The following is an 8,523-nucleotide window of genomic DNA, read 5'->3' as shown; positions in this document are numbered from 1 at the left end:
CAAAGCCACTGCCTATGCTTCGAAGTTAGCCTTGCCAGTGATTGGAACTTTCACTGCAGAGATTAAGTCAAAGAATGCAATGCTCATTACTACATTCCATGTTGTTAGGAATGCAAAGGAGTCTTTACTCAGTTACAAGACTTCAACCAAATTGGGGCTACTTCAGCTTTCTAATGCTGTAGCAGTGGAATCTGCAAACAATGTTGATGGTATTGTTGCTGAATTTTCTGATCGATTTAAATCCATAGGTTGTTATACTGATAGCAAAGTACATCTGCATATCAACCCAGATGTAATTCCAGTTGCCCAACCACATCGCCGACAACCATTTCATACTCGCAAGAAAGTCGATGCTGAACTGGATAGGCTGATGGAACTAGATATCATTGAACCAGTAACAGGCCCAACACCATGGGTAAGCCCAATTGTCACTCCACCAAAGCCGAAGAATCCAGATGAGATACGCATTTGTGTGGACATGCGTGTTCCCAACAAGGCAATAATGCGTGAACGCCATCCTACACCCACTGTAGATGATATGATCTACCGCTTGAATGGTGCAACTGTATTCAGCAAGTTAGATTTAAACAAGGGCTATCATCAGCTTGAACTTGATGATGAGAGTCGCTTCATCACAACGTTTACGACACATCGAGGTCTGTATAGGTACAAGCGCCTGAGTTTTGGTATTAACAGTGCTGCCGAGGTATTCCAGCACATCATCAGCCAGGTATTGCAAGATATACCTAATGCTGACAACATGTCTGATGACATCATTGTTTATGGCCGTACCCAAGCTGAACACGACAAAGCTCTTCGTGCAACATTGCAACGCTTACGAGAAAAGAATTTGACGCTAAGCCGAGCAAAGTGTGAGTTCAATCAACATAAAATTGAATTCTTTGGACATGTACTTAGTGACAAAGGTCTGTCTCCAGATCCTAAGAAAGTTGCAGATATCAAGAATGCTGCACCTCCTTCAACGTCCACTGAAGTACATAGTTTTCTGGGAATGGCAAACTACTGTTCTCGCTTCATTCCAGATTTTGCTACCATTACAAAGCCTCTACGTGAGCTCCTGAAGAAAAATGCATCATGGTACTGGAGCGATATCGAGCAAAATGCATTTGATGCTGTGAAAGATGCACTAGTAGAGAATGCGACTGCTGCATACTTTGATCCATCAATGGACACTGAGTTAACGGTGGATGCTAGTCCTGTTGGTTTAGGTGCTGTTTTAGCCCAACACAAACCTGGTCAACCAGATTCCCGAGTAGTAATTGCCTACGCCAGCCGTTCTCTCACAGATGTTGAGCAACGATACAGTCAGACAGAGAAGGAAGCTCTTGCTCTTGTATGGGGCTGTGAACACTTCAATGTGTATCTGCTTGGTGCACCCTTCACCACGATAGTCACTGACCACAAACCGTTGGAGACCATCTTCAATAATCCAAAGTCCAAACCACCAGCTCGCATTGAGAGATGGGCTCTTCGTCTGCAACCATACAACTTTACGGTGAAATACAAGCCGGGTGCAGGCAATCCCGCTGATTACATCAGTCGACATCCTGCCAACAGTTTCACCATCACCAAGCATCAGCAAGTTGCCGAGGAATATGTACACTCTGTAACCTGTGATGCAGTCCCTAAGGCTCTTACTCTTGATGAAATCCGTACTGCAACCCTAGAGGACCCAACTCTGCAAGCAACAGTGGATGCATTGACTAAGAAAAAGTTTCCACGCATCCCACCCTCAGGAGTTGACCAAGATGCATTCAAAGCACTTGAACGCATCCAGACAGAATTAAGTGTTACGCAACAACGCGACACTGTGCTGCGAGGTACTCGTATCGTTATTCCAGCTGTTCTCCAGCAACGTGCTCTGAAGCTTGCACATCAAGGACACCAAGGTCTTGTTAGGACCAAACAGCTGCTACGAGAAAAGGTGTGGTTTCCTGGCATTGATCGTCAAGCAAAGGATATGCATGATGCCTGTGTCCCTTGCCAAGCTGCAGTGGATACTTCAAGACCAACACCTCTACAACCTTCACCACTACCTGCTGCACCATGGACGGAAGTATCGATGGACTTCTGCGGACCACTACCAACTGGAGAGTACTTGATGGTAGTCATTGATGATCACTCACGTTATCCAGAAGTAGAAATCATCAATTCCACATCTGCAAAGGCCGTCATCCCGAAACTCGACAAGATCTTTTCAAACTTTGGCATTCCCGAAACTGTCAAGACAGACAATGGACCGCCATTCAATGGACAAGACTTCGTCAACTTTGCTGAGCATATTGGATTCAAACACCGCCGTGTGATGCCACTACATCCTCAAGCAAATGGAGAAGTTGAGAGATTCATGCAACCTCTCATGAAAGCGGTACGCTGTGCTCATGCCGAAGGACGATCCTGGAAACAAGCTATGTATGCTTTTCTCAGGAACTACCGTGCAACACCGCATGGAACACTGGGCAAGTCACCTGGTGAACTTTTATTTGGACGTCCTATGAGAATCGCACTACCCGTCATGCCAGCCGAGGTAACGGATAAACGTCTCGCTCAGAAGGATGCACTAGCCAAGGGCAAAATGAAAATTGCTCATGATCAACGTGCAAAGGAACAGTTCATAAAGGTTGGAGACACTGTTCTCGTTAAAAAGAAAAAAGAGGGAAAGTTAGATATGCCGTATGATACAAAACCATATAAAGTGATTAGTGTAAAAGGAACTATGGTAACAGCTAGTAATAGAGATCATAGTATAACACGTAATATGGCTTATTTCAAAGTGATTCCAACTAGTGTAGAAAATGATGAAGTGCAAAGTCGTGCAAAAGAAAAAGAAAAAAATAGTTATAACCCGACAAACAATTCATCAAGGGATGTTATTGCATTTAAGGACTCTCGTCCTAAACGTCATGTTAAACGCCCTACACGATTTGATGATTAATTGTGTTCCTATGTAATGAAAAGTATTTACTTATTATGCTAAACTAAATTTAATATTGTTTGAATAATGCAGATATCTCATTCAATATTTTGTAACTTTGTATTACAGTTTCTTTCATGTTTGTTTAACATTGCATATGTATTTTTAACATTGAAATCCTTTGTGGAAAAGATTAAGTTGTTTAAATTCTTTGTGTGCTTAATTAATGTTAAATGTATGCAGTATCTCTTGATATGTTAATAACTTACTTTGTGTCAATAACTTTGCTTTGTGCTACACGCATACTAGACATCCTGTATTCATTCTTTTTAAAGAAAAGGAGGGATGTCATGTTCACAGAAAATGGTACCATCCGTTTTCTATGTGCGGCGGCTGGGACGCCAGAGAGAGAAGGAAGGTAAACAAAAGAGTGTACAGGACGCCCGCCAAGCTTGGTAGCTACTAGTCATGTAATCATATTAAGTATTAAAGTCAGTAACCAAGTCATGACTTTACATCAACCCTACAACCAAGACTTCCTCAGTAACACACAAACACCACAAGTATGTGGCGGTCACACGCTTCCTCAGTGGGGTTGCACCAGGCTGCAATAATTAAATTCCATAATTTCGACTCCAAATTAGTATTCACACACATAAATGCAATATCTAAATATTTGGAGGGATGAAAGCAGCACTTACGTGGAGTTTATTTTATCGCCTGCAGCGTTACGACATGGCACCTGTATTAGTTATTATCTGAACTCAAATTTACAACTGAACAAGGTAAAAATGCATGCCGAACTGGTGTCCGTGATTCTGGTAAGCTGCGTCCTCAATCTGACGTCCGAGGATGCACAGATGCCTTCTAGATTGTAAGATTTGTAGGGACCGCTTCGGAACACCATACTGGTAGTTGATCGAAAATGGCGAGAGTCTCCTTCCTTCCGAAAGTTGCGCATGCGCATAGCTCCCTGTAGGGGGCCCGAGCATAAATTATATTTATTTATTAAAGCTAAATTAGGGAAGAAAGTGTATATGAATACTTTTTATTTATTGATTAAATACTTTATGTGGTGATGTTTGATTCTCACAGTGCAGATCAGTTAATGTAGACTGCACAAATAAGATGAGAATCCCTTGGAGGTGGAAATTATTTTAGATTATGATATTATTTACTGGAACAGCGATCAAGCTGGGTAAAGGAATTCCAGTAAACTGTTGTGTACTAAAAGTAAACCTATTACTAAATAATTATCCCTAATAAAGGAAAGTAAATGGTTGGACTTCTATTAGATCTACATACATGTGGAAATTTATTCTCCGTGTGTGGCTGACGCAACACTGCACAATTCTAGGAGAAATTACATGATGTTCCACAACCTAATGCAATGAATTCTATGATACTAAACTACGAATTAGTAGTGTTAGTTAATTATTACGCTTAGTACAAGAAATACATCCCATTGTACTAAGGATTAGTAAATGAGTGTCAAATGATAATGAAGCCTAATACAGGAAATACATCATATTGTATAAGGGACAAGAATAACTGTTGGAAATTTCCAACACCTATCCACATTGTACCACATTATCCCAACCTGTCCACATTTATCCCAAATTGTTCCACATTTATCCCAACCTGTCTACATTGTTCCACATTTATCCCAACCTGTCCACGTTGTTCCACATTTATCCAAACCTATCCACATTGTACCACATTATCCCAACCTGTCCACATTGTACCACATTGTTCTGACCTTACCAACAGCTGAGGAACGACCCTTTAGCACATAAATCATTCCTTCGTTCCACATTCAAGAGAAGGGACCTACGACAAGCCGCCGGCTTCCTGTCCTCGTCGAGACCACTAGAGTTAGTGGCCCTCAGGTAAATCGGGTAAAAAAAAAATCAGGTAACTCATACTCTTCTCCGCGTTTCTGCACGTGTGGGACACGAACAAGGGGACACAGGTGGAAACTGAGTACCCACATGAGCCACAGAGACGTTAGAAAGAACTTTTCCAGTGTCAGAGTAGTTAACAGATGGAATGCATTAGGCAGTGATGTGGTGGAGGCTGACTCCATACACAGTTTCAAGTGTAGATATAATAGAGCCCAGTAAGCTCAGGAACCTGTACACCAGTTGATTGACAGTTGAGAGGCGGGACCAAAGAGCCAGAGCTCAACCCCCGCAAGCACAACTAGATGAGGATGGATTGTCTGGGTTAGCTTCGCTCTCCATTGAAAGAGTTATTTTTAGATGATTTCGGGGCCTAGCGTCCCCGCGGCCCGGTCCTCGACCAGGCCTTCTTCTTGTTACACATCCCCAAGAAGCAGCCCGTAGCAGCTGTCTAACTCCCAGGTACCTATTTACTGCTAGGTGAACAGGGACATCATGGTGAAAGAAACTCTGCTCATTTGTTTCCATCTCCACCGGGGCTCGAACCCGGAACCTCAGGACTACGAATCCGGAGCGCTGTCCACTCAGCCATCTGGTCAGGCTGTTTCATGCTTCTTCGTTCCCTTTTCCTTTTACGTTAAAATTGTAAAATAATTAAATAGCACACATATTTATATTATATTTTTATTTTAAATACAATGTAAATTTAAGAGCTTACTGTAAAACTCTTTTATTGTGTTTTGATTCTAAATACAAAGGTGTCTAGTGTTTTGATTCTAAATACAAAGGTATCTTGTGTTTTGATTATAAATACAAAGGTATCTTGTGTTTTGATTCTAAATACAAAGGTATCTTGTGTTTTGATTCTAAATACAAAGGTATCTTGTGTTTTGATTCTAAATACAAAGGTATCTTGTGTTTTGATTCTAAATACAAAGGTATCTTGTGTTTTGATTCTAAATACAAAGGTATCTTGTGTTTTGATTCTAAATACAAAGGTGTCTAGTGTTTTGATTATAAATACAAAGGTATCTAGTGTTTTGATTCTAAATACAAAGGTATCTAGTGTTTTGATTCTAAATACAAAGGTATCTAGTGTTTTGATTCTAAATACAAAGGTATCTAGTGTTTTGATTCTAAATACAAAGGTATCTAGTGTTTTGATTCTAAATACAAAGGTATCTTGTGTTTTGATTCTAAATACAAAGGTATCTTGTGTTTTGATTATAAATACAAAGGTGTCATGTGTTTTGATTATAAATACAAAGGTATCTTGTGTTTTGATTATAAATACAAAGGTGTCTTGTGTTTTGATTATAAATACAAAGGTATCTTGTGTTTTGATTCTAAATACAAAGGTATCTAGTGTTTTGATTCTAAATACAAAGGTATCTTGTGTTTTGATTCTAAATACAAAGGTATCTTGTGTTTTGATTCTAAATACAAAGGTGTCTAGTGTTTTGATTCTAAATACAAGATAACAATTGTGTGTCTCTGAATTTTTTAATTTAAATACAAAATAAATACAAATCATCTCAAGTCCTTGAGTTTTTAATTTAAATACAAAATAACATTAATGTATCTTCCATGTGTAAGGATTTGAAATACAAATGTATAATGAACTTAAAATTGTTTGGAATGCGTTGTGGCGCCGTCTTTATGTCCTTGCTGCCCTCAACTGCTCTAGAACCTGGCTACTACGCCTTGCTCTGGGCTCTATATCTTGACACCGACTGTGTCAAGTCTGGGCTCTATATCTTGACACCGACTGTGTCAAGTCTGGGCTCTATATCTTGACACCGACTGTGTCAAGTCTGGGCTCTATATCTTGACACTGACTGTGTCAAGTCTGGGCTCTATATCTTGACACCGACTGTGTCAAGTCTGGGCTCTATATCTTGACACTGACTGTGTCAAGTCTGGGCTCTGTATCTTGACACCGACTGTGTCAAGTCTGGGCTCTGTATCTTGACACCGACTGTGTCAAGTCTGGGCTCTATGTCTTGACACCGATTGTGTCAAGTCTGGGCTCTATATCTTGACACCGGCTGTGTCAAATCTGGGCTCTATACCTTCACACCGACTATGTCAAGTCTGGGCTCTATATCTTGACACCGGCTGTGTCAAATCTGGGCTCTATACCTTGACACCGACTGTGTCAAGTCTGGGCTCTATATCTTGACACCGACTGTGTCAAGTCTGGGCTCTGTATCTTGACACCGACTGTGTCAAGTCTGGGCTCTATGTCTTGACACCGCCTGTGTCAAGTCTCGGCTATATACCTTGACACCGGCTGTGTCAAATCTGGGCTCTATACCTTGACACCGACTGTGTCAAGTCTGGGCTCTATATCTTGACACCGACTGTGTCAAGTCTGGGCTCTGTATCTTGACACCGACTGTGTCAAGTCTGGGCTCTATATCTTGACACCGACTGTGTCAAGTCTGGGCTCTATATCTTGACACCGACTGTGTCAAGTCCCGGCTCTATACCTTGACACCGACTGTGTCAAGTCTGGGCTCTATATCTTGACACCGACTGTGTCAAGTCCCGGCTCTATACCTTGACACCGACTGTGTCAAGTCTGGGCTCTATATCTTGACACCCAATATATTTGGCCGACTATTAGCTGTTCCTCCGCTGGACGCCGGGCGGTGAGCAAAATAGACAAATCTATTATGAAACTAACTTAAGAAGTCCACTACGGGCTCACCATAGCCCGTGCTACTTGGAACTTTTTGTTCCAGGTAGCGAATCTTAAACAACAATCACTGAATGTGAGAGTTACTTAGCCTGGAGACTGTACTTGTAGTCTCAAACTCATTATTGATATAATACAAATAGAAATTAAACAGTGTAACTAGCTTATCAAGACTGTAACTTACGTAGGTAAATGAACTTGAAAATGAACCCTGCCCGAAACGCTTTGCGTAATAGTGGCTTTAGGCATTGTATGTACTAGCTCTATCTATAAAGCCAACAAACTTTGTAAAATCTCTTTATGTATGTACCTTACCTAAATAAAAATTATTATTATTATTATTATTAACTTTGCGGTTCAGTCCCTGAGCCCATTATGTGCCTCTGTAACCCTTTCCTCTACCGCCCATGGATTGGGTATTTGGGGGCATAATAAACGAAGTAACAAAAGTACAAAGGTACCCAAAGCCGTAGGAAGTCCTCCAAATGGGACCCCCAAGCTGCATATCTCGATACCCAAGGTACCCATTAGTAGCAGGTGCGCATTGGGACTCCTAGTTGCATATTTGGATGACCGAGGTACCCAAAAGTAGCGAGAGTACTGGCCGTAGCTACGAATCTCATGTTTAGTCCAGGGCCGCCTTGGCTTCTATTCTCACCCCTTACTACCACTGCTTTACCAACCTTACCTTAATGATGTGCTAAGTCTCCCGAGCGTGATGCGTCGTAATGCTCCTTATGCCTCCTAGACGGAAGCGTCAGTATTCTGTGATGTTGCTAGAAGAGTTAGGTGGTTCTTTTCCTCAAGTGTGCATGTAGGCGGGGCCTCAGGTAGAGGTATCTTCAGGAAGTGTCTGTATGGCAACACTTCTCGTTCACTATTTCTCAACAAGTTTTTTAAAACAGGAAATGAACCGTTGTATAATAAATTATATATGCCTTGGAATTTAAGCAAAATAATTGCAATATATTTTTGATAATAATATT

The sequence above is a fragment of the Procambarus clarkii genome, chromosome 4, assembly GCF_040958095.1.
Source record: "Procambarus clarkii isolate CNS0578487 chromosome 4, FALCON_Pclarkii_2.0, whole genome shotgun sequence".
Taxonomy (NCBI): domain Eukaryota; kingdom Metazoa; phylum Arthropoda; class Malacostraca; order Decapoda; family Cambaridae; genus Procambarus; species Procambarus clarkii.
This window is presented reverse-complemented; position numbering follows the sequence as displayed.